The sequence below is a fragment of the Coturnix japonica genome, chromosome 2 (assembly GCF_001577835.2).
Source record: "Coturnix japonica isolate 7356 chromosome 2, Coturnix japonica 2.1, whole genome shotgun sequence".
Classification (NCBI taxonomy): Eukaryota; Metazoa; Chordata; class Aves; order Galliformes; family Phasianidae; genus Coturnix; species Coturnix japonica.
The window spans coordinates 11,398,877-11,426,839 of NC_029517.1; the positions used below are offsets into that span (position 1 = coordinate 11,398,877).

General features: G+C 37.1%; 1 long non-coding RNA gene across 1 annotated transcript; it reads right to left on the reverse strand.

Annotated features, from left to right (window-relative positions):
* Positions 1-678: 678 nt before the first annotated feature.
* Positions 679-27,914, reverse strand: LOC107308886. Its single transcript, XR_001552974.2, has 3 exons — positions 27,804-27,914; positions 26,572-26,665; positions 679-1,998 (listed from the first exon to the last, which is right to left on the reverse strand). It is a non-coding gene; the product is annotated as an uncharacterized LOC107308886 (long non-coding RNA).
* Positions 27,915-27,963: the final 49 nt, after the last annotated feature.

Here is a 27,963-nt window from a genome sequence, read left to right on the forward strand (position 1 = left end):
TTAATTAGTGCTTTTTTGCACTTGAATCTTTTCCTCTCCCTTTTGTTAACCAAAGGGACTGTTAAGGAAGTGTATAAGATCCTCCACCATAAAGTCTGTAATTCTATTCACTATTCACTATTCTAACTCTATTCACTAAATATGAACACATCTGTAAATGTAAGCTCATGGAAAGGAAAGCTCCTGCTCCACTATGTATTTCCAGATTTCTGTAAAACTATCATTATCTCACAGAACATTTCACATTGCAACAAAAATTTCTGGCTCACAGGAGTTTCTGGAACAAGAGAGAACACGTAGGTGTTGTGAAAGTCTCTCAGTGTTTTGTTCAACTTACAAAGAAATGTGTTCTGTTACTAAAATTTCTGTCCCATGGCTGGACAAAAAGCACTTACACTCCAAGCATTGCAACAGCTGGAATCTTGCGTTATTCATGTCACCACCAGCCCTACAAACCAGAGCCAAACCCAAACCAAGACTCCTCCTGACTGCGCTGGTTGGAGCTATGCTAGGCTATGCTCAGTACAGAACGAACATTCAGTAGTTTCCAAATGCTGATGCTGATAATAACAGCAATAAAAAAAGTGACAGCAATCTTAATAGCTGTAATAATAATTATAATAATAATAATGATATATCTACATACTTCAAGCTGCATTTAGAATAGCTTAAACCAGATTCAGCATGTCACAGTCTGAAGAATCCGCCCAGGAAATTCAGAAACACTTAGCTCACCACAGAGCAAATAGAAAACAATGAAAACACTTGCAACAGATTCTTGTCAATGGGATACTTAAGGGCCAGTGTTTAAACTGGAAAGAAAAATTGCTGAATATTTTTATTCAGGAATTAAATTGTTGCTTTTCAGTATTTACAAATTATGATATTGAAAAGTTTGTTGAAAGCTCTAATTCAATAATAATCATAGAAATGTGATTAAACTGCCCAGGCTGAGGGAAACTCTCAGCCAAGGTAAGTCAGCAAAGTTACATCAATGGAATTACACAGAATTACACCACCACATGTTTGGACAAAAGGGCAAGAGGGGAAGAGAATGCAGTTGTGTAGACAGGGGTGCCTGAAAGCTGAAGACAGGTAAAAATTCTGTATAAAGCTACAGAATTTAGGCCCTTTGGTCCTTTCACTTATGTAGACAGATATTTTCCTCCAGATGAATCAGTGGAACTAATTTTTAACATTCTACTTGAGAGCTTCTGGCCCTTAGCCAGAGTCCCAGGTTCCACTCTTGCAGAATATGCAAACAAATGTTCACAAGAATTAAAAGTACAAGGAAAATAAACCTATTCTATTAAGCGCCTTACTCAGTATCAAGAAATAATATCATTTCAGCTTGAAATACAGATGGTTTCCTCAGAATATTTCTGTCAACAATAATTTTAAAAACATGATGCATTAACTTAATTGTTCTATTACAAGATTTTGTGTGGGTGAGACTAACGTCTCCTGACTTACAATATCTTCAGTGCATAAGTGCTGCATACAGGGTGCCCCCACTCAGCCTGACACAATCAGCTCAGAAGATCATTGTTCTTCCAGAAATGCCTTGCAATCTCAACAGCATCACTTGGACTGCTGACACTCCAGGGCATCTGAAACAGCTATCAACAGCTATCTTGCTTTAGCAAGATTATTATTAAGGTCAGTATCAGATTATATGAGCTGCATACCTAACCCATCATGATGTTCTGGGGTGTGGTGGGTGCTTTCAGGTGGGCTTTGATATTGAAAGATTGGCACCTAATACTGTTTGAAAAAGCATAGATTACTCAGATTTGAGGGCAAATAGCATTCTGTAAGAGTACCTAGAAAACAGAAAATTTTCTGCTTTTCTTGCCATGAGATGCTAGTCCATGAAGCCAGAATCTCAGCTTGAGCCCTAGCAGACGTGAGGGCTGCCCAGGTAGAGTCATATACCTTGGCATGGGTGAAGCGAACAAGTCCCAGATCTCCAAGAACTTCAGATTATAACTCCATTTCCTGTGAAAGAAGTTTATAAAGTCAATTTACATGTCAACACAAAAGCACCTAAATTTAGATATACAAATCAGCAAAGTCACTGACATCCCAAACTACATAGTAAATTGAGAAAAATAGGTTTTACTCAACAGCAGTTATCTGACCTCGTTTAGACCGTATAATGGCATTAAAGTGATCTTTTTCGAGTAGAAAAAATTTATGGTAAATTCTAGGTTAAAAATAGATGTCTTTTCCATTCAGAATGGAGCCAATTTTCTAATTTTCTATCCCTTTCCTGAAACAAAGGTCTAATTTTAAATGTTCAGTGTTCAGCATTCTTAAATTCCTTAATAAATAAATAAATCAGAATCAGTTCTCTTTTGTCTTCATTTTCCTTTTCATAAGGGCATAGATCAAGAAATGTTAGAAAGCGGTTTCATTTCTCTCGGCACATGCCTTTCAATTCTCTCAGTACCTGCAAGAAAAAAATCAGGTATCATGTATTTCCATAGGTAATGGAGTGGTACTGTAGTGAGAGGGAAGTCACTAAGGAAGATTGAAGTATGCAAATGATATGGCTCACAAAAATATATTTCCAATTAGGTTTGACTCAATATCCAATTTGCCTGCTCTTTTTCTCCTGAGATATTATTCTGTGATTCTTTACCTCATCAGACTCATTTGGATCACAATACCTTTTAGCATTAAAAATAAAGGGTCCCCACAGTTAGATTTTCCTTTGTGCCTTTCCCTGAATTCTGTTCACCTCCTTTATCTCTCTTCCTCATCTTGCCCCCACCCCTACCCTACCTAATAGAACTCTAGTTATTCAAACACTGCCTGAAGAAATATGTTTTCTCCCTGAAGGTGAACTGAAGCTGAGTGTATCTTCACACTTCACACAAACAGCTGCATAAAGGCAAAACTTGGTACATCTCTAGGCACAGGTACAACTGTACATCTCTCACAGCTCTATCCATGGCAAGGTGGAGTTCCCCATCCCCTGGTGCTTATGCTGCCATTCAAACAACTCACCAGTAAAACAAGTTATTGAGGAGATTCTTTCATTTGAGTCCAATTTCAGTCCCTCAAGCCTAGTTAAGCGTGTTATTTCTTAGAAAAAGAAAGAGAAGGAGAGAGAAAATATAGTCATTGCTATCTTCTTTTTCATTTGCTTTGAGCTGCCTTTACAACTTGTACCCTGCATATTTTTTCCTCCTGTTGCTATGTCTCTCTGGTAGTTTGCTTTACTCATAACATGTAGAGGCCTCTCCAAGCTGTTGGCACAAGCTGAATTGACTCCTGTTGTTGTGGTTGCATGCTTAAGTAGGAGATCGCCACAAGTATGACTTTCTTGTAAATATTCTTGTATTTTCCACTTTCAGTCTTGGCTGCAACAAAAGTAAGTAAAAAACATTATTCTCCCATTTTACTATCTTTCAAAATGTTATTCAGTTCTTTATTGGAAGTTAGCTTGTTTCTCCTGGGACATGCCATACGTCAGAGGCAGTGGTCACAATCCAGGTCACAATCCTGGAAGAGCATCCATTTGTGCTAGATAATGTGGAAACATTTTCCATGCTCCTTACTCAGAGAGTTTATAATCTAAGGACTAGCAATGATTCATGCAGCCAACTGTTTCAGTGGCTATTTTAGCCTCTGCATGAACTATCAAAGTAAGGTTCTTCAATTTTATTTGCCAAGTTTTAATCATTTAAAGCTGCCAGTGAGACCTAAAGAGATAATCCCTTTCTAGTCTGTGCTGCAGAATACACATCAGCAGAGCCATTCCTGTCTGATGGGACAAATTAGGCACAATACCATGTGGAATTAATGGATGGAGTTTCAGAGATAGGCAGACTAGTTGAACTCAACTACCATTTTTCTACTTTAACACACAAAAGAATTACGTACATGAACCATCATTTTTTATAGGAATTTTCTTCATCTTTGCCATCCCATAATCTGTCTGTGCAAAAGGTGGACAACTGCAGTGTTTATCAGCACTTAAACTTGGAGATGCAGAGGATGTAAAGAAAGCAGAGCAGGAGACAGAATTGACGATCTGAGCATCCTTTTGTGCTTCTGATACTAATCTTGAGTGAAACTCTTTTCTTGGCCTAATGTAAGGACTAATATTTTTCTCTTATCCCAACGCTGGCTGACAGTAGCATCAAGATGAGGCAGATTTGCTCTGTTGAATTTAACAAGACACTTCATGCTTGAAAACGAAGTCCTACCCAATTTTGTTTAAATTATAGCAACTTTATCTACCACCTCTGATCCAATGATCTGAGTTATCACCCTTGAAGCTTCTTTTGTGGGTGCATTTACTATTACTTTTATAGTCTACTTACTAATAATTTATTTAATCATATTTTCACATTGTTTTCATTTTAGGGACAGACATCAAAGAAACTATTTCAACTTAGTATCGGGATAATAACCTGTGCAATTTCATTAATTTATTATCTCAGAGCAGAAACAACTTTTTGACATTTCTTTATTTTTTCTTCTCTGATTAGCAGTATTTGTGCTCCTGTATATTTACTATGTCACTCACACTTTCTCCTGCAACTACATAAATCCTTCTTTAAAATCCCTTACTTTAAATTTATTATACAAAAATGTATAGTAGAGTCCACTGGATACTTCCTTTTCCTTTGTAAGACTGATTTTTTGCTAAAGTGATGTTTAATTAATGGCAAAAGGAAACATGAGATGCTTGAATTTAGTCCCAAATAACGTTATGAAATTAATGATGGGACTTATATTGGAGAAGTTTTTATTACTACATTAATAGATCTCCAGAAATTCAGTGTTCTTTATTGCACTAGGAAGAAAAAAGTGCACAGACGTGGACATGAACAGTAAAAGTCTTGCAATAATGAATATAGAGAAAACATATATTTTCATCTAAAAACAAAGGTGATGACCTCATCAAAGAACTGTATCAGTCAAGAATCAAGTAACTCAGAGTGTGGTTAATGAGAAAATAACTTAATGTCAATTATCCTTCATAAAATATTTGTTAATATTCTTAGATTGGAAGCCTAGAACAGTTGTGATTACCCAATCTGACAGTTGCATATGAGATTTTCACCCAGGAAGTCCTGCAGCAACTCCACAGTATCTGTCTATATTAAAGCATTTACTAAAAAGACATACACTCTTAGTTTTCAAACATCCCTTGTGATAGATGATCTGTTGCAACTCACGCAATATTAGCTAATGTTTACTCAGTCTCACTGCTAATATTTGCAGTCCACTCCTAGTTCTTTCATCAGGCTAAATTTGACAGAATCTTCTGTTAGCTTTCTCCCCACAACTGGGATGAGGTTAGGCCATTTTTAATAATTTAATTTCACCTTTCTCATGAAGATACTGATTGATGCAAACAAATCATATCTTTGCTCATGCAAAAGAGACATGCCTCATCAGGCAGAGAATCATCATTATGGTTCTTGCAATTTTATCCAACCTGCTAACCTCCTTTTGGAAGTACAGACATAGTAGTGTGACTTAGTGGTACAACATTAATAATACATACTACATTTGCAGAACACCAGTCTTTGTCCCTGCCTAACTTTCTTTAGACTTATCCAGAGATAATTCTTTCTCTGTTGCATCACAGCAAAACCTCACGTTCAGACAGGTCTTTACCAAGTCTGGAAGACCTTCCTGACTTTCAGAGTATTGTCTGCCATACTGTAAATCTAGACTGTGCATTTAATTCCCAGATGTGTGACTTTTAATCTGGCAGTATCAAAAGCAAGATTTTCAGTGTTTCTTAGCCAAATAACTCACACCAATTAGCATTATTTATTTATAATTTTAATATCTTCTCTACTAGTCTCTGTGACATATTTTTCTTACCACAATTTAATTTATTCTTTCTTTCATATCACTGACAAAAGCATTAAATAATATTTGGCCTAGGATTCCCATATATAACACTTGGAGATCTTTCAGCAAGACATTTTTTTTCTTTCATTTATAAAGTACTATATTATATTATTCATTCTTTTCTTCCTGACAGTTCCCATAGTTCTGCATACTGTCTACATCACTTTCACCTTCTTTCATGGCTGAATAAACCTATAAATAACTTCTGTTTGAAAGCCATGAGTCTGAAAATTGAGTGTGGTGTAGCTAAATATTTTAAGACACAATGCACCTTGTTATTTTCTTAAATAGGTAGGGAACTGGAGTATCAAACATACATTTGAACAATTTCTCAAAACTTACTGATTTAAAATAGATCAGAAAGCCCTGACAGACTTGTGAAATATCTATCAACTTAAGACATATTCAATCTACTTAATATAAGATCTGTTTGCATCTAGTAAGTAAGTACTGCTTCTAAAAAGTCTTCCTATTCTTTGTAGTGATAGTACCTATGAAGAAAAGGAGACCCTCTGCAAATAAGGAGCTGGATTTCTGTCTTTAAACCAGATATATAGACTAAAAGAGTCACCCAGGCCCCCTAGGTAAGGACTGATGAACACCTTCAGATCATTTTAAATGCCCTAATTAGGATTTTAGTCAGGACTAGTTGCCTTTTGAAGTCAACAATGCCTCTCTGTAGAAACTTAGATGACTACCTTGTTTTAAATAATTTAATATCATTTTTAATAAAAGTTGAGAGATGCATGCAGCTGTAGTTGCTTAAACTTTGATGGATGCCATTTCTTACTAGAGTCTGATAAAGAATGCCATCCCATCTGCTATTACACAGAGTATATGTAGGTACTCATAGTCTTCAACAAGCACTTCACTAAAACATATGTGCAAATGAGACATCTTCATTAGACATTTATTTTAATCAACTATCAGTGCAATCTGATGAGACAGATTTCAAGTTTAATATGTTCCCTTTTTCATAAAGTTTTGCTAATTGCTCTATTTTATTACCATTTTTTAAATTTGCAGTTATTATTTACCAGATTACTGCTTCAACAAAGGCTGTATTGTCTTCTGCCTATATACCACCACGTGTTAAAGATTTTTGCAAGAATCTTGAAGCTCCCAAGAGTTGCAAGACCTGCAAATCAGTGAAATAAATTGTTGTGTCTCCACACTCTGGCACCAAAGGGTGCCAATCCTGCTGATTTCAGAAAAATATTTAATTTCCACTGTTTATATTTACAGTCTTCCCTTTCTGCTGGCTCAGTAGAAAGTATTTCCTTAATGCTTTATCATAAGAATACATCATCCTGCTTTTCTACAGGAATAGATTTAAAAAAAAAAAATGTTGAACGTTTCCTTTTTTGTGTCATGGTTCCAACCCTTATCTCATGTCAAAATGGTACAATTGTTGAACTACTGTTTGTTCCTGACACATTTAAGAAATTCTTTACCAAATTTAACCCTTCTGGTCAGAGGTTTTCATTGATAACTTCAGCTTCCCTGATTTGCTCTCTGTCTTCCAGGTGATATTTATCAACATTTAATATCAGCTTAAACTTTTTTTGTTTAACATATGTTTAAAAGTAAAATATTTTGAGCTGTTACATCTGAACATATTAGTCCATGGTTACAGAAGCTATAACCTGAGGACTCCCTGGCAAATACAGGTCAGACAGCAGAATAATGCAGAACAAGCAAAATACAGAAATGGCAGAAATGCCTCATAACACCTCTCCTCTGCAATTCTGTGTGAGACTCAAACTGCCTGGAGTCTCTGTTACCGTTTTGACTTAAATCTTTTGTGGATTGGCCCTCTGAACACTGAGCCAGAAGTTTGTAAATCTCCTACTGCTTTTTTTATAGCAGATTTTGCTGTCATAACAAGCCACTGCAATGCTGAGAATCACAGCCGGTCAATAGTCTGCATTACAGTTTTTTCCCTTTCAGTTTATCACAGCTGCTCAGATGTCAATCAAAACCACTTGTTATGAATAGATTTGAATCCTGCAGAGATTAACAAATCCAGACCCCCATGATGCCATCCTGAGAACCAAGTGGAATGATATAACACCTTGAAGCCAGGTTTTAGTGAACTCTACCTACCCTGTCAAAATGTTTGGAGGGATCTGGATATGTCAGAATCTTCCACGTCTCAGAATATCACATTGTCAAACATAAAAATCAAAACAGTATGAGAAAAGCTAGTTCCATATGCCTGGAGCCTTTCTAAAGCCAGAAAATGCTAAGAATGCCAAGATTTATAGCCCACTTTCTAATCCAAATAGAAATGAGCTTGCCATTCTTTCTACTGTGCAGGACTACAAGAGAGTCTAACTTGCAGATTCCAGAGCTGATAGAAAATGAACGTGTATTATTTCCTAAGCATCATCCTGCATTTTTTAAATTTGATATTTACTAAGAATTGAAAAATGTGTGAGACTGTTCTATATCTGTGAAATGAACAGTTCACACTTTCTTCAGTCTGTGGAGACAAACATCTATACTTAGCCTTATATTCTTGTGAACTGTGCACCACTATACAAGCAATTTGGTTTTGCGCCTGAAAGTGACTAGTACTGCACCATTCTAAATAGAAAAGAGCTAGAGAAGTAATGCTCAGTCCAGTTAGAAAAGTGTATATTCTGCCTCATTCTGTCCTCAAAAAGGTGAGCCACTCCTTAACAACAACAACAAAAGTCCTTCTGAAATATTAGATCAGGACTCATCGAGGTTTTACGTACAAACTCTCAGGAGTGCTTTCTCAACTGCTATGACTATTTTGTTAACAAAGTTTATTTCTAGTAATTCTGCTGTTTTATTTGATTAGAATAATGTCTGAAGGAGTGTTAATACTAGTATTGCTTAAAATTGACTCAGTTTCCTTCCTCTTTTGCTGCCTATGACTTTACTGAACTTTATCATACCAGTCTGTATTTTCCGCACTAGGACTATTCATTCTGACGCATGTGGAATGGAGAGAGAGTAAGAAAGGAGGAGGGAGGGAAAAGGAAAGAAGTCAGACAAAGATACTTATCTGTTTCCTTGAACAAGTGTAAGAGAAAAGCAAGTCCTTTTTCTCAGGTCACACTTATCATTCTATTAATTCTTTGACAAATTTTTTGTGCTTTTGTGTTTTGAATTAGTGCCTGAAAGTCTGCAAGATGAGGAAGGACCAAAATGTCAAGTATACAAACCTGCCATCCCTGAAAAAACACACCAAGACTCTAAAATGTCAATAGTCACTAATTTAGTAATGTTTTGTTTTTTTTTTTTAATCATTAAAGAAAAAAGTTGTAAGTATCTAATCTATTTTCTGTGGTGTCTACAGCAGATAGTTCTGTGGCAGTTTAGGACTTCAGGTAAAAGCAGGGATCCTCCTGCAAATGATGCTGATGTGAGTCTCTGCAGGGAAATAGTCTTTGTTCCCTAGGCTCCTGCTCTTTGTCCTCTGTACCCATAAAGAAGCCTAGCAAACAAGGCAATGAAGAAAAGGATTGTTGTTAATTGGGTAGCAATGAAGTGATAGAAGACATAAGAGTGATGAGTAATGACTGAAGATTTACTCAAAAAAGATGACTGCTAAATGTTGCTGCCTGTGATGATTTTAATTAAACCCAAGACTAAATCAGAATGTTAGGTTTGGTCATGAAAACTCATCTGAGTACAGGTCCAAATGATAACAGACTCTGAGAATACCTGTTGATGATAGCAGGTTTATCAGCTTGATCTGCACTGCCAACATGTATGTCTCAGACTTTCCGGTGACCAGCAGAGCAGTTACGGAATTTCTATTTCAGGTTGTCTATGTTGCCTCAATTATCTGATCTGCATATATGTCTGATGACATAGTCCTGAATGATATGATTTCATAACTTATTTTCCATTCAGCAAATGAATCAGAAATAAAAGTGAGGCAATGTTTTCTTTCCCTTCTCTACAGTCACAGTGCAGCTCTAAGCATCGTTTATGGAGAACTATCCAAATCTTTCACTGAAGATAAAGTTACTCTATCTTACCAGCTTTTCTATGGGCATGCCTCCACCACACAATGAAGGGTGGTGTAAGGACTCTTTGGAGAAAGCTACCTGAGCCAGCTCTTGAACCAGAAGCTTTGTTGCCACATCAGCAGGATGCTGCAACTGAGGTAATAAACTTTGTTGGAGCCAGAGCTAATTAGTATGGGTGCAGTATTGTATCAACACCACTTTTTGTATATTTTATACATTCCTGGTTGTGCATGGTGGATATTTTTGCCATCTCATGGTTAGCTGAATGAGCTTCGCACCATTTTCTGGTGTAAATATGCCCAATGACAGTCATCAACACAACACTAACTGAGATACACAAAGGCTTGAAAGCTATCTCACTACCTCCCCATTCTTTTCACCTGTTTTTTAGAAACACTGGCTGCATTCTCTCATTACAACACATAGACCGAAAAGCCCTTCAAAAAACTAGAATGAAATTAGAACATCTTTCCCAGACATTCTGGAGACCAATAAATAACTTAAAAACATTTTCAGAGTCAATCAAGCAAATTTTCAAGACATTGTGCTTTCACTGAAAATATATATATATATATTTAATATATATATTTAATATTTGTATATTATATATATATTTAAATATATATATATATATCTTCTTTTTCTCTTCTTGTAAATGAGATTAAATTAGCTTTCAAAAACTGTACTGAATAAAATGTTGATGTTCTGAGGACTGTGGTGACTAATGCTAGCTTTAACTATCACTATTTTGTAACTTACAAGAAAAACATATAACTATATGGAGACAACAATCCCTAGACAGAATGTCTTTACTTTAGAATTCAGTTTTAGATGGCAGATATAGCATGAATAATATTTAGACTGCACCATTCCATATATGTTGAAAACATGTTAGAGCTTTTCTATTAGAGACACAAATTAGTCATGAGCCAGAAGGTTTGAGAAATACAAAGGGGTAAATTACAAAGAAACGTGCAGGGATTTAGCTGCACGACTCCCATTAACATCAATGGGATTTAACTGTGTGACTCCCTGTGCACCACTTTGCAAATTTACCCTAAATTGACTAGCGTGGTAATTCCTGGACAGCATGCAGTGGGGAAGTGACTGCTTCTGTAAACACAAGGGACTGTTGATTCTCAAACGCCTCCATGCTGCACTCAACAAAGAACAAACATTCAAAGAAACATTTTATTCCCTACATCACAGGAGGACAGGAAATAAATACACTAGCTCAGAACTCCTGCTCCATAGGGGAAAACAGTTCCAGAAATGCAATTTAGGGAAAACAAAGCTGTTAATGATCACTGCTACTGTCAGATTCCTGACCTGCTGAGTCTAAAAAATCTGATCCACTGATACTACATGGGAGCTGAGGCAGCAAATTAGAGTAATTCTTGTACTAAAATAGACTATGAAATGTAAAAGAACATTTGATTCCAGTACTTTCTTTGATCTTGCTCTTCCTGAAAAAAATTAAAAAAAAAAATAAAAAAAATTGTTTTGGACTCAGTCATTAAGGTTTTAAATGTTTTCTTTAAAAAAGGTTTTTGCTTCCCTCTTTTCATATAAAACATCTCTCATTCTTCATTATTAGGTAGCTGAAGGTCTTTACTTGCATTTTATTATCTTTTCATATTAGTTTGAACAGTTCTATTCCTGTCTGAAGTAAAGGGTTATATGTATTTTTGCACTGTGTGTTTCTCAAAGCAGAGAATTAATGTTAAATAAACACAATAATCATACTATACGCAGTACAGCAGAATATTAGCATGCAGGTGTCTGCATGACTTGAGAAAGAAGAAGAAAGTAGATGGAAAAATATGGAAAACATTAGAATTCATGAAAGAAACAAAAAAAAAATATGTTCCTTTCTTCCAGCTGAGCTACTTCTGGATTTTCAGAGCTGCCTTTAGTTTTCTGTTCCAATGAAACAAAACCATACCACTCTGTTTTTTCCTTTATCTCCAGAAACAGCAGAGATAGAAGAAGTCTCACGGCTGTTTTATTCCACTATTTCCTATGTTTCACAAGTGTTCAGCAGTATACGGATCTTTTTGGAGAGCCACAACCCCTTTAAGCCTGTGAAAGCACTACTGGACTGATGAAGAAGGCAGTCATACTTGTACATGCATTGTCATGGGAATGCTTGCAAATCCATCTCTCAGTACCAAATGAAAATTCCAATAAATACCACAGCTTTTCAAATGTGATATGGAAGGAGTCATAGTGTCCACTCAGTCCAGTCTAAGAAATCGACAAATCTTTGACAAGATAGTTTCTGATTTGAAATGTCTCTTAGGGAAAAAAAATAAATAAATAAATAAAAATAAAAAGAGAGAGAGAGAGAGAGAAAAGAAAAAAGAAGAGAGCAAAAAAAGGTAATTGAGAGCAAAAGGCTGTGTGAGAATGAATCAGCAAAAATTCACACTAATGGTTGCCATCCTGCAAATTTTCCCATCCAATCTATATTAGATTTACAGCTTATGCAAATCACTGTGACAAAGTCTTCTCTAATACTGTCTACCTGATTACATCAACTTTCTGTTTGAAATCATCATTCCAGTTTAACTCCGGCACATAAAGCTACTCACTTTAGGAAAGTCTGGATCTCTACTTTCTGTCTTCAATGAAGGAGGGAAAGACATCTGAGGAAGGTAGCTATTCATCTTTTTCATGTTTATTTCTGACTATTCTACAAGATTTATCAGTTTTTCCATCAGTCTAACCTGCTTCCACCTCACAATCATTATTGAAACCAGTGACTAAGAACTAAAAGGTAAAAGAAAAAGGAGAAAAAAGAACACCAAATATGAAGAAGAAAATGATCGCTACATACTTTGTGGCAGGCAAATATTTTTTTTCTTCAAAGGAAAGAAGAAAGGAAATGGCAGAGAAGATACCTCATCACCATTTAAAATACAACTGGTTTGATTTATAGCAAAAACGTATTTTATGCTGTGATCCAGATGTGTAGTTCCTCTGGATGTGTAAATATTGTTGCCAATGACCCTGCTTCTCAAAAGGTAACCTGATGAAAGTTAATGTGAAGTAATGGTTTTCTTCTTGGGGAGATGATGCTGTAAATAACAAAGAGGACTGAATCTAATGCTCCACATTATTATGAGAGAAGTTTCAAATCTGCCAGATAATAAATATATATTTTTCCTTCTGGAGACGTTTATTCAGCTACTAATGCAACATCAAAATCAACTGTGTAAGTCTCATACTATATAGAAGTTTCTGAGCACTTCTAAACTGCTCTGGGTATTTCTTACTACCCTTGGCACAGTACATGCCCAAAAGGTGAGCCAAACACCGAGAAACAATGTTGTAGACCTACTGCTGTACAAACATAACAGCAATGAGGCGTAAAGCTAAGCTATTCTGATTGGTTTTCTGTTTTGTTTGTTTTTTTTTTTCTTTTTATATATAAGTAGTCATTATTCCCATTTATATTATGCCAAACTCAGTCTCAGGATGAATCTGGCCCACCTCTTGGATGCAATATGGAAACATGTGAAACCACAAGTCCTAAAAGAAAGGGCAGGGATTGGGTGATAAAACACATGTGTAGGAAGTCACAAAAGTCAAAGACACATGAATCATGTCTACGCATGTATCACTACTAGCTCTCCAGTCTACCATCTAGTCCATTACATTAACTGTTTTAACAGAAAGCCCCCCTCTCCACTGTATCATATTTTCTGGTCCATAAATATTCCCTGAGTTAGCATACGGAGTTCTGATCCACTGAAATGAATAAGAAAAGTTGATACAAGGAAGCCCTGGATGGCATCAGCTTCTTTCCATACTCATCACTGAGGCTTGCTTTTTTTTTTTTTGAGCCTAGGGGAAGATCAGCAGGTATCTATTTCCACCCTGTTTTATCTAAAGATTCTCATTTTCATCTCTCCATTTGAGGAGTAAGTAATACTTCTGTATCACTTAGCTCCTCTATTAGCACTGAATCTCCTGAGCCCCTTTAAAGTGGATTCTCAGATTAAAATCAGCTGTCCTCACAGTCTCTTCATTCAAAATGCACTGAAAGGCACTGAGAGGGAACTGTATGTTGGATAATTATCCCGATATCTCAGCACAGTAAAAGGATACACGCATCCCTTTCATGTCTGTGTCATTTGAAGGGGTTAGCAGTTCAAGACGGCTCTGTCTGATTCAGATACTAAAAGAGAACCCGTCCCAGACTTTGATTTTCAAAAATACAAAATAAAATCTTATTACAGCATCACTGGGAAAAGTATACAGAAACAAAACAAATTCATCCAATACTCAATGCATGAGTTCTGTTGAAAGAATACTACTCCCTAGCATCTTCCTTCTCCAAAAAAGACACATAGGCTGATACTGGTGTAAATTCAATAGCCAGTTTTTCAAATGATCTGCATTGTCTTTTGGGTTTTGCATAGGTGAATACACAGTTCTCATGTACCAATGTACATACGCACTTCAACATATGAAAGTTGCTCCAATAGTAATGCCTCCTATTTTATAATATTAGGCCGCAATGTCAAAAGAGGATGTTGGTGATATGGCAGTAGAAGCTAAACCTTCCACCCAATATTCTGCTACATTTCATTGCTGTGTGACAAGTGGCAGCAAAATAAAGTAGCCTGACACAAATGTGCATACAAAGCAAAAGTGTGTCATTAAATTTACCCATGTAGAAAAAAAATTGCACCCACTGACATTTTTGCATGCTCACTAACCACTTATGGAGACCAAGCAGTGGATTTGAGTTCAGTGAGGTGTGAGTGAAGCATTTACATCACATTACAAATGGCCACGCCCAGCAGGCACACCAAGAATTGAATAGTATTTTGATAAGCTTATCTGTACAAATTCGCTAGTGATGGTGAATTTGTTAAAAAACAGCTTTTTGTTGCTGAGATTTTGATTTATCAAACAATGTTTCTGTGCTGCTTGTATCTGCTGTAGTTTCCATGGAAATAAATAAGAGGCGTTAGTTTCAAAGCAACCTACAGAATGTTCCATTCCAAACTTCACAGTGCAAAGAATACGGTGTATATTTAGTGTCACCTGAGGTTTTCTCTAAATACAAGTTGACTGTTGCTGTCAGAAAGGCCCTCCACAAGCACTTCATCTGATCTATAAATGTTAGCCAAATATACTAATTTCAATAGGAAGCTTCAATTTGATCATCCTTTCAATTAAAACTCTCATTCTTAGATTCATGCAGTTAGAAGAGGCTTTTAGCTTACTTGTTTATTCTTCTTGTCTGTTTCTCATCTACATGCAATCAGCAGTTAGCAAGAAATACCTGCAAATATGTTTTTAAGCAGCTGAAAAACACAAATAGGAAAATGACTTACTTACATTGAAAGTATTCTTCAAAATGTTGTAATCATTTGCTGTATCTAAAGAATTAGCTTGTTATTTTGAAATAATTATTCTTCAGCTGTGCTATGATCTTTTCAGAACCTTGCCTATGATTTTGGAATGCCTAGGGCCAGAATATGTTGAAAACCCTATGTTGGTGACAACAATCCAGAACATCATTTGTTGAACTGTCTGCAAGAAGAGAAAATTCTTCACAGTGCAGATTTTGTTCTGCTTTCAAAAGTGAAGAGGTCAGTCTGTTATAAAACTATGGATGCTTTTTCTCTTCCCCTGGTACAAAAACCACAGAGTACTGTACAACATCTGCAACAATTATTCTTACTGAAACGTAAGACTTGTTGACCAGAAATTCAGATAAAACATTTTAAATTCAGTGGTTTATAAATTTCTGACAAGAACAAGAACTAAGGATAAGAACAAGTGGTCACAGTTGTCACGAGATTCAAATCTTCCCCCATGGTTTCAAATATCCTTTTACTGCAGTTATGTTGATCCCTCACCACTGACTTAGAAAGTCTCTTCCTTTTCAGCTTCTGGAGGTTTTCAGCACAATCATGAGAACTCCAAAACAAGGAGTTCTGTATGTACTTTGTGAAAACTTATTTGGCAAGCATCTTTCAGTAGCAGGAAATAACTGTTAGCTGATAGCAGATAATCAAAATGCCTAGTGTTCTGGTCACAGAAATTACTATGGTATTCATCAGGTAGGAGAAAAAGAACTCATTTGTGTTAGTAACTATGCCAAAAACAGTTGATACTGTAAAGTCTGAAGGAGTATACACTGTATGCATAGCTTTTATTTTCCTGGAAAAGTTACAATCAGATAAAATATATTCATTGGCTTTAAATCTCAGAGAAAGCTATCCAAGACAGTCATTGTAAATCTATCATTCAGTGATGTCTGCTATATTTCACTGAGCCTTTGATTTTCATTTCTATATACAGCTTCAGGTGGAGACATTTTGGCTAGCATTAATGCGATAACATTAATAGCCTCCTTGCACTATTTTTGACTGCCTAACAAAGTAATTTATTACTTAACTTCAGGAAGTTATAACACAGAGAACAGACTTGTAGGTTACAATCCATTAAAGCTGCGTACAAGTGTCTGGATTTCTCAAATCATGGGCTGAGTATCCAAAGAAAGGAGAAAGACAACAGCCTAGCTGCTTGGAATGAGAGAGCTTCCTTCATTAAAATGAGTTTGAAATTCCCCGGTACTGCCATCACAGACCACTGTTCTCTTCATGTGTTTCAATGCAACAAGTAATGAAGAGGTTACTGTAGGAGGAAAGGGACTTCCCTGACTGACACACACAGAAATAAAATGACAAATAATAATGCAAGGAGTGTGTTGACAGATTCATGTGCTGCTCAGTGCCCTGTATGCCTTCAACATAAATGTGGGCCAAAAGCTATGAAGTCCGCGGTGTTAGCAGCCAAGTATTTACGTTCTGTGCTGTTGATGTAACTTTTGAGCTGCCTCCATGGCTCTGATACAAGCTTTGACAGAAACAAGCCACATCTGTACACATAAATGTAGCTACTGAGCTTGGACATTTTTCTAACACCGATTCCGCTAAATTCAAGAAACCAAGATTCATTCACGGAGAAGGAAAACCATCTGTGCTGTGCAACATTTTGGGGCTCACTGTAAAGTTTCCTTCCATCAGCTACCTCAGTATCCTACAATTTGTAAAGCAGCCTGTAGAAATACTAACATCCTTGCCAGATTTATGTCTCCAAATTTTCTTAGCAAAAGACAGACATCTTGCAGGATGAGCCATCATGTTTTATAGTTGCTAATTCATGACTCTACTGGGCAAGTTATGGTAATTCTTTCATCCCATATTTGCCTAATTTAGTGTTCCTCACTTAAAAAAATCCTTAGTTCTACTCCTGGTAGGAGATTTACCTGAGAAAAGAGGCCTGTATGGATCCCAGAAGAAAAAAATTGCTAACAAAGTAAATTCTGCTGTGGTGGAAAGTCTACAATCCATCCACACAAAAATTAAATCAGCTGAAAACTACAAATTCAGCCCCAAAAGTAATGCCTCCTATTTTGTGATGTTGGCCTGAGATGTCAGAGTTGGACACTGGTGGCATGGCAGCAGAGGCTGAATCTTCCCACCAGTATTTCATTATATTTTGCTGCTGTGACAGATGGCAGCAGAGGGGCAGACTGACATAATGGCTTCTGACATGGAAGTGCACATGAAGTAAAGGTGTGGAATCCATTGACATTAACTGATGTTTGCTGAATGTTGATGGAGACCAAACCATGGGTGTGAGCACAGTGAAGTGGCAGGTGGTGCAGTGGTGACACTGACAGTTGGGTCACCTCCGCTGGTGCAGATTTTTCTGAGTGCAACATGCAGCTGGTTCATTGCTGGTGAAAATGCATAGCTCACTGTGGTGACTATGTTAAAAAATAATGTTTTGTAGCTGAGAATTTGCTCTATCAAATACCATTACTGTGCTTTTTGTACCTGCTGTATTTCTACAGAAATAAATAAGAAGCAGTACTTTTGGAGCAACCCACCTATTCTTAAGTATGTATTGCACTTGAGGGGGTTTCACTTATGAACTTGAAAAGCTGCCTTACAGTGGTCAGAAAAGTGTTTAAAGATGTCAACTTTGTGAAGAAACAGAATTATGTTAAATCATGGCTGTAACACCAAACAAGATAAGAATAAACTTGAATTTGGCTACCTTCTGAAGCAGTTATTTATTCCAAACAATCCCAGCTGGTTTCACTGCTTCAGAGCATTTTGAAAAGTCTTCAGCTAAGGAAAAAATCCACCTAGACATTGGCTTTTGCATGTCAGGAAGTTTAAATTTTCTGGTTGTGATCCTGGTCTCTAAATGAAGAAATCCTCAGCATTTTTATATCTAGAAGAGAAAATAATCATGGAATGGCCAAATTTTATATTCATTTATAGTTAGTCAGTAATCTTTGTAGCACATTTCTGACAGGACATTTGTAAAAAAAAAATAAAAAATAAAAAATTAAAAGATATCCAAGGAAATTAATTATATTTTAATTAACTTACTTCTGCCTTTTCAAGACAGTTAAAATGTAGATAAAATGTATGGATTAATTTTTAATTATAAGACTGAAGCCAGAGTTGTTGTTAATTCTGCGGGAGTATTTTGAAAGTTTATGCAAAGAATTTTATTGAAATATTTATTCTTTATTATATTGTTGTACCTCAGCAGGTTACAAGCAAAAAAACAAATACTACCCCTGCCAAATAACAAAACAAAACAGAAAAAAACCCTTAAAAGTGGCAAAGTCACATATCAAATCTAAAGTGTGTCCTTCTCATGGAACCATTCCTCTATCAGCCTTTAAACACAGCTGACTGGCATTGGCTGTAACACCATGCAGTGGTTTATTCTACTTTTGAATATAGCACCATCTCAGACTTCCTGACTCTGTGTGATTACTTGTGAACTAAGGCTAATGCTGTGTGGTCCGCTGATAACTACTAATAGCTTAAATAGAACAGCAAATTATTTCCTACAGCTTGAGTTACTCTTAACTCCTCCTGGGGATATGAGCAAGATGGCAAAACTTGAGGCAAAACAAAGGGATGTAAGATGGATCATGCTGTGGAAAAAGTTCTGAATAAAAGAAGACAAAAGATTTAGGATAAAATCTGTATTTTGTTGCCTTTTAAATGAAGTTTTTTCAGTAAAAGGACTACAGTGTCTTTCATTGGGACAGCAGTATAAAGTAGAAGTCAGTTCAGAGGAGCTCAAATTAGATTCCAATAATAGTGCATAATATGGCACCAGAGACTTCAGCCTGGGGTGACCCTGACAAAGGTCACTGCATTGCTGGGTGACAGAACTGATGTTAATTCACAGCTGTATGAGACAAATTTGCAAGTGCTTGTTTTATCCTTGCAATGAAGAAAACCAAAACCTTAGACTTTGAAAAATTTCATAAAATAGAGTTTTTTTGTCCACATACTCAGGTTGAATTTTTTATTCTCCCTTGCTTTTCCAGTACATTCACCAAAAAGCAGCCATTTTGCTCCCACCTATCCTATCCACCCAAGTTTTCTCAAAGGCTTTACTTTCAACTATTCTCATTGCCTTCCTATATTAAAAATACATATTTATCATGAGAAAAAAGTAAATAAAGTAAATATAATATCTCAGGCAACAGATCTGAACTCCATCTTTGATAACAAGACTTAAGGTATTTGTCACAGGTTAAGGAAGTAATTGGTGTCTCTGTGGGTCTCAAAGCACAGGGAATCCTGCCAGAACTGCAAATCTGGTGTCCACCATTTCAGTGTAATGCAGTATGTCATAACATTTTCAGGAGAGTATTTTTCCTACCCAAATCTCTCCCAGAAAAATGGCTAACTATTTGCTTAAGCAGAAGTAAAGATCTTACAAACTGAACAAAAGTTGTCTGTTATCCTTTTGATGAGTACTGAATGTTGAAAGCCACATTAATGTCTATGAACATCATCTACATGGGATCAAATTCTGCAGCACTGATTTTTTGCAAGTTTTCTCCTCAGGGAACCAAAAAAAAAACAAAAAAAACCAAAAAAAAAAACTGACAGTAAATTGCTATTCAGTTAAACCAGGAAAGATCATGTGTTAAATGCTAATTAAATTTGGCAAGCATCCTCTCTATATTTTACTAGTCTTTCCTTCCCCTTCCTCACAATTTCCAGTGCTATCCCTTTCATTCTTGTGTAAGTATGAAACCTCACCTAAGCTCATATTTTCGCATGCTTATCTCTTCTAAAGAACTGGTTTAAGCAAACTTTAAACAGTAAAAAGATTTTAATACCACCAGTCTTTCTGAGGATGGACACTGTGACAGGAGGGCAGATAATGAGCTGGCTGTAAGCTCACCTCCCCAAGTGCTGAGAGACAGAAATGATAAGCAAACACACACCTTGCAGTGCGATGAACAGGAATACGTGACATAAAGATAAGCTCAGCCAGGAAAGTATGCAGACACTTGAGTTTGCAGGATTTGTTCAGTTGGTGTCAGAATCTTGTGCTTTGTTTAAAAGTATTTAAATATCAATCCCCTAAAAACAGACTGATACAGAGCACCAGAGCACGTTCAGCCTGCACAAGAATACAAAAGTGTAAAGTTTCATAATGTATTTAATCCCATAGCCACAGGGACAAGTCATTTATTAAAACCAGAGCTATGGTGATTATCTGCCAAGACATCCAAAGATTTACTCTCTTCAGGTGTCCAACAGCTTTCATATGTACAGAAAGAGCTATCTTAAACACTGCTTCCAATGACTGTCAGAGATCTACAGCACCAAGTACTGATCCATGCTTCCTCTGGCACAGCAAAGCATCAGTTACCAGCACGTGGCTGGGAGAGGTGAGAAGGGGTTGTTCTCACTTTTGCTCTTGGAACCTATCCTACAACACTGCTGGCTCTTTATAACTCTCTATCAGTAGCACATCTGTTCAGACATGAGGTATTCAAGACCACAGAGGACAGTAGTACTGAGAAACATATACAGTGGTTCTAATGTGCAGATCCTGGATACGTGGCCAAGTTATAACACCTGCCTTATGGTGACTGGCCCAATGAGTATTCTTGAAACAAAAGAAATAATGAAGTTTGCTATAGGTAACATACCATGTTATGCTAAGCCAAATCACATTATATACGCTGGAGGTTGTGACTATACACAGAATTTTTAGGCTCCAGTATCCCCACTGATGCATTAGACTTTGTGAAATCACATGAACTTCATCAAGAATCTTAGGTTAAGATCGCATCATGAAGGCTGTAAACCTTTATATTATTTAATATCATACCTTGTTCTGACATATTTAACAATGGTAATTGGGGTTTCTTTTGTTGTTTTTTTTTTCAGTGAATATTCCCCAGATTTCATTAGGGCAATGCATGGAACATGATACAATATACAGCAAAGCATAGCAGAATGTAGCTCACAAATTGACCAAATAAAGAATCACTTTAGGTAAGTTCCAAAGCTATCTTAAAAACAGACCTAGATGTGCTACAGGTTTTGCACTCGTGACCATTAGCCATGGATCTTTCTGCAGGGCTATCTCTAACCAGGAGCTTCTGAGAGCACTGCTAATCCACACTGTGAGCTGATATTCATCATACAGCAGCATGACCTTTTGTGCCTTCTCCCTCCTTCAGGAAGCATCTCATACCCACCCCCCTACTCATAAAGAATTACTGGAACCCAAAGAACACAAATAACAAAACATCCTTGTTGCTTGTGGAAGAGCAGACATCAACCTCACACAGCAAGCACCTCACTTTGATCAGAGCTACATTCACCTCTTACAGATGTCTAAAGCCATCACACGTTTCTGACCCCGATATCTCTTCACAATTACTCAGCAGCACACAGTTTTAGCCTGCAATGGTCAAGAGGACAAAACACATTTGCCCACTTTCCCTGGCTTAAGATTGTTGCCTTTATTGATTACAATCAGCTGTAAAGCCTGTGAATTCTGGGTGCTCCAGGGTTTTTTTTGACAGCTAACTAAGCCTGAGGCAAACACTGCCTCATGCAGCTCCAAACAATCCTACCTGGGTTTCTTCCTCCTCCCCCTTCCACCATGCACTGCATTTAATGGTAATTGTTTATGATAAGGAGATTGTAATTAGGAACATGCATGGGCGTAAGTGTCCGGCATTTGTTATGCTGAGCATGTGCCACCAGTGCAGTCAAGATGCCTCCAAAGATTCTTTTAAATTTTTATGATTTTCTTACAGCAGATAAAGAATCCCTTCCCCCTACACACACAAATGTGCACTTGTGCAGCTTAACTCCATTTTCTTATGACAGCTGATACAGATACAGCCCAAGTTACTAACACTGTATGAACGGAGTCATTGGTTCTTTCCCAGTAAGTAGGAGACAACTGTCACAGAAACCAATGCTGTGGGCATTTAAAATGGCAATCAAGCAGAGAAGTGTAGGGCTGAGTATGTGCACAGACAGACATCCAACGTCTCATTCCCAGCCTGGTGATGAGACAGCATGTGAGCCTGCCTTTATATTTGCTGTTCACGTTGCATAGATTATTAAAGGATTTCAGAATATAAGAAGGTATGGAAGTAAGTTATGCAGATCCTTTATAGCTCCTTTGCAAGCACATGCGGCTCTTGAGCAATCCACACAGACCCAGAGAAGACAACGCTTCTGTGTGAAGGGGAGTATGGGTTTGTAACAGGCAGCAGTGGGAATGGTAATTTGAGTCTTATGTTACCTCTCTTTCTTTAAAAGTTGCTTATTCATTCAAACAATCAACATGTTGACTCATTTCTTTTTGGCTAGAGGTAATAGCTGTACTCTCCCATGAGTTCAAGTTTCAAACAAATTAAGTGCAAGCCAGGATTTTCTGCCCCCTCCCTCCCCCCGGCCCCCACCAACGGCTGACAGTCTTACACAGCTGTCATGACAGCAGAAGGCTTTCTCCAGGTAAATGAGATCTGCATTGCTATGGCACAGTTCCTGTTAATCCTCTTATCTGATGGTGCCATCAGTGAGACCCATCAAGGAAGAAATAGGTGCCTTACCCACCATTATACTTTGCTAATTGAGTTTTCTTGCAAAACACTAAAATTCTAGGAGAGGGGGAAAATAGTGTTTGTATAACTGGCAGAATGAATGTCTCATCCTTTTGGATCACACTGCAAATATAAAGAACAATACCACACCAGTTGCACATTTTTACTGGAATTTACTGGCAGGCTATGCATTAACCAGCCTCCATGCCACACAGAGCAGCCTACTACTAAGCACCTAGAAATTCAGAGAAGCCAACAGGAACTGCCCTTAAGATCAAGATGAAATGTTCTAAGTTTACAGTACACAGAGAAGGAGCCCAGAACATTTCTGGGCAGTACTGACACCATTAGTATCCCAAATACTTTGGGTTCTCCATGTCATAGTTAGTGTTGCAGGCTTTGACCTTTGAAGCATTTCTGTTCCTTCACAGAACCTATAAAATCAAGTTGTGAATTTCAGTTGTTTCTTTTATCTTTCTTAACTCTGTGTCCCTTAACAGCACTAATAATTATTCCTCACCTCAGAGCAGAGCTGCAATTCCCTGTTACTGTGCACCAAAATAACAGCACAGAACAATCCATCCCTTACAGCAGATTGTTACATCTGGTCAGTCAATACAGACTTGCCTTTCTTAGGAAAAAAATCAATCTTAGCTATTATGAGAAGTACTGTCTGAGGTATGATCAACAGCATTAAATAATAGAAGCAATCTTAATATTCAAGTTGCTTTTTGATAATGAAAGGGTACAACCTTTTCCTGAGATACTTTCACAATTGGAAGTCTTTGCAGCAGACCTTTGAAATTCAGCAGAGCAAACTCTTGGGCTAAAGGCGTGCTTCCCACTTTGTCTTAGGAAATTCCATACACTTTTAGCTAATCCCAACTGCTACTATAATTTTTAAAAATTACATTTTTGCTCTCTCTTGCATTCCCCTGAATATTAGAACAGCTGCAGCAAGTCAGACTAAAGGGCCACCTAGCTCAGCTTCCTGTATTTCTGACAGGGTAGGAGCAGATGTTTGGGGAGGACATATAAAATATAGGGCATGCATGCCGTGCCCCTGTAACCCTCCCAGGTTCTGGCAGTTAGCAATTTAGAGACTTCCAGAGCCACTGTTCTGTGTATAATTAGATGGTATATTTCCCATGTGCATTACTTTGCATTTAGCAATACAGATTTGGTCTGCCCAGTCATTGAGTAACACAGCATAGCTGCCCATTTCTTTTTGAATTCCTTTCTTTTTTTTTAAATCCCACTGAACAATTCATATCATCGCCAATCTTTGTCAAATCCCATTTCATCCTTTTTTCTGCATTACTTAGGAATATCTTAGATGGCACATGTCCTGGAACAAGTCCCTGTGAACTCAGGCAATAATCACATACCATCATAAAAAAATATCATTTATGCTTATGCTTAACTTTCAACTTTTGTAATACATTTCATCCTATGACAGCTTTATTTATTTAAGAACCTTGAGTAAGGAATCACAGAATTGTAGGGTTGGAAGGGACCTCCAGAGATCATCAGCCCCCACAAAGCAGGCTCCCTACAGCAGACTGCACAGGTAAGTATCTCCATAGTAGAAGAATCCACAACCTCCCTGGGCAGCCTCCAGTGCTCTGTCACCCTCACTGTGAAGAAGTTCCTTCACATGTTGGTGTGGAACTTCCTATGCTCCAGTTTATGGCCATTTCCCCTTGTCCTGTCCCCACAAACCACTGAAGCCATTTCTCTTTGGCTCCCACACTTAAATTCCAATAAAACATATATTTTTTTCAATCTATGTAGAACATGTTGACCAAAGCAATCCTATCTACTTGATATTCTACTCCTTCAAGGACCACTAATGCACTTGTGAAGAGACATTTTACTTTTCAAACTCTGTAATAGCTTTCCCCACTGAAACTGTGCATCCATTCTGTAATATATTACTATTTACACAAATCTTCTTAGAGAGGAAAACACTGATTCATAACTCACTGGAATCCAGTACAGATTTCACTATAGTCTTTGCATTTCCTTTCCGAGTTCCTTTAGAGATTGTGGATAAACAACTACAGCAATTTGTTGCTATAATCTGTATTGTTCCATAGTGAGACATCTTCTGTTAATTCATAATTTTCAGAGAACTCCTCCAAGTAAACAAACACAGAAGAGTCATTTATGTAAAAGATTTTCCTAACCTTTCCAGAAATCAGTACTAACACAAAAAATTTCCCCACTTTGATTTCTACTGTTTTTTCTTCTGCTATAAAACTGAGCCAGGTTTATAGTGCTTTTGTTTCTTTTCAATATTTATTTTTAAGTGGATTGACTAGACCTATCCTAAATACATAACAACACTCCAAACTTTTATCCTTGTGGCTGTCCCTTTTAATGAACTGACTTAATTTTATGCAGTAATCCTACTGAAACTACATGACAGTGCTTTGGGGGGTTTTTCCTGCTTTTTCATTATTATTAACTTCCTGAGTTTTAGTACAATACAATAGCATGACAGTATGCATTTATAGTAATTTTTTGAAGGGAATTCCCAAGTCTCTGCAACACTTAATAAGACACTGTCACTCCCCATATTCACTGACAATTAATATAAGAGTACCGTAAGCGTATGGTTCTTAATTCAGGTTAAAACTCTAGTGCACAACAACTCTGCATCCCTTGATGGTGTATTATTAAGTTTGATTGATTCAAAATGTTCTGGCAAGCAGCAATAATAAACTACTTTTGAATAGGACCATCCTGTTATTTGTTGCTTCCAAGTCTAATTTTTCCAGTTTCAGTTAAATACTTTTCCTTTAGAATACAGTTTTAGTCATTTTTAACTTGATTAACTACATTCTCAATCCATTCCATCAGATCTCTTCCTGGTTCAAGCCCTAAAGTTCCTCTCTATTAATTCATACCTTAACTAAAAATAGAGCAAGGTGAATTTCTAGTCTGATTCCTAGTCAAGTGTTCTTTCTGCCCTAGGATATTTCTATTTTTCTAACCTAATTTGAAAGTTCTCCAGCTATGGAGAACCAAGATTTCTCCCAGAAAGTCCACATAGTAAATATTCCTCTTTTATCCAAAGTAAAAAATACTCCATATCTAACTTGAAACTTTCCTGATGAATTTTCCTCCTTGCTTAGCTACCATAGATGTGGAGAAAATATTATTTTCTTCCATTTTGTTTTTAAGTACTGTATGGCTATAATCATACATGCAGCCTCAGTCTGCTCCTGTGAAGAATAGTGAAGCGGTGCCTTTCTCTCTGGCATATCATCAGTCTCCTGCTCTCATCTGGCCCACAGTGAGCAGAAGTCAAGTATACAAACTTCTCCCTCCTGAAGATTCACCTAAGCAGAGCAGAGCAGTCACTAGGTTCCGTCCTGTGAACTTCTATGATCTATCTTACTTCCAAAGCTGTCAACTGGGGATTAATTTAGGAGCAAAAAGCTCTGAGGGGAATTTAAACCTTTTTAATGTTGTTCTGAAATACACACTCTGTGAATTTTAACTCAACTACAAATTACATACAGCTTTTTTCTAATTCTACCTAATTAGGGGGATCAAAACCAGAGGTATTAATTCCCTAAACTACAAATAGCATTCATAAAATTGTAGCTGTTACTTATAACATTTTCACTTTACAAAACGAGTCCAGACACTTGATTCATGAAATACCTGGACAAATGTTTCGTGTTTAAAAGCAGCTGGAGGGTGAAAGACTCTTTGGGTTGAGCATACCTGTCCGAAGTAATTCTGCTGCATGATCAGCCTTTAAGTATGATAAATTCTTTCTTTTTCACTGATGCAGCCTCTGGACACTCATATGTGGCATCTGCAAAATAAAAAAACTTTTTTCATCAGGGACACAAGACTTCAGTGCAATAAGAAAAGGAGATTTTTTTTTAGAATGCAGACAAGAGGCACAACCTTCAGTCTTTACTGATTCTTTCATTTCTAGACCAAAAACTCAGGTAGCATTACAACTGATGCTTAATCCTCACCTTTGTTCGATAGCATTTCAAAACTGAATTCATACACATGAATGACTATTCAGCCAGCAGAAGAAAATAACTTATTTGGAACCATCATTAAAAAGTGCTATTTAGTCTAGTATTGAAAATCACGTATCTATGTAAAAAATATCTAGGCAAAGCTGGATGCTGAAAGTCAGCAGAGATATGAAGCAGCTGAAACTTGATTTAAGGAGCATGTGATCTTGGCAACTGAAAACAAATGGATATTTCTGGCAGAAATAGGGGCCGCCATGACTGGCTCCCATTTCACACTTGTGCCACATCTGACATCTGTGACAAAATACATTAGCCTGATATTTGTATTAAAATAAGTAACTATTGAATTTATAAAGTCTGTGTTCCAAATAGGAATAAAGCCCATATCTGCTATATTGTCAGCAGTACAAATGATCCAGCACCTCAGAACTTTCAGCCAGTAGGCATGCAGGAAGTTCCATCAGTCTTTGCAACATAAAGCTATGAGTGCACATAGTTTTGAAGTAAGACCTGGGTTTTTCTCAGTTAGTGCCTCTGACCTAGATCCTCAGTCTTGGATCACAGCTGTCAGAGTTAGATTTTGTACTATTTGACAGAAGGATTCAGTAACAAAAATCAGTGAGCTGTATATGAGCAGTGGGATGCCCACATACTTCAGCCATGTTATGTGTATGGTGTATACCAAACACACATCATAACCACAGTCCATGTAACAAGTCTCACCATGCAATACTGCATTGGCATCCTTCCCCAAGCTCCTTCAGATTGTGATATAGCTATAGTTCAGCTCCCTTCCAGCCCATGAACACTGACCACATTGCTTTAGCCTACAAATCTGACCCATAGGTAGAAGCTAGCTGAAATCTAGATACTAATTTAGTACATCAAATTTTAAGACTAATATTAACAATCTTTGTATTTTGTATTTCTTTGATATGAAATGAACTGCCATTGAATTACCTGACTTCCCAAACAGAAGGCACTGAACAACTGCAGAGTTCTTCAAGATCACTTTGGAGACACGGTGTTAGAAAATATTCCACTCAACCCCACTTCTTCTATGAAGTCCAAGTTGCTGAAATACAATTATGCAGCAAACTCAGAACAGCTACAATGTGTG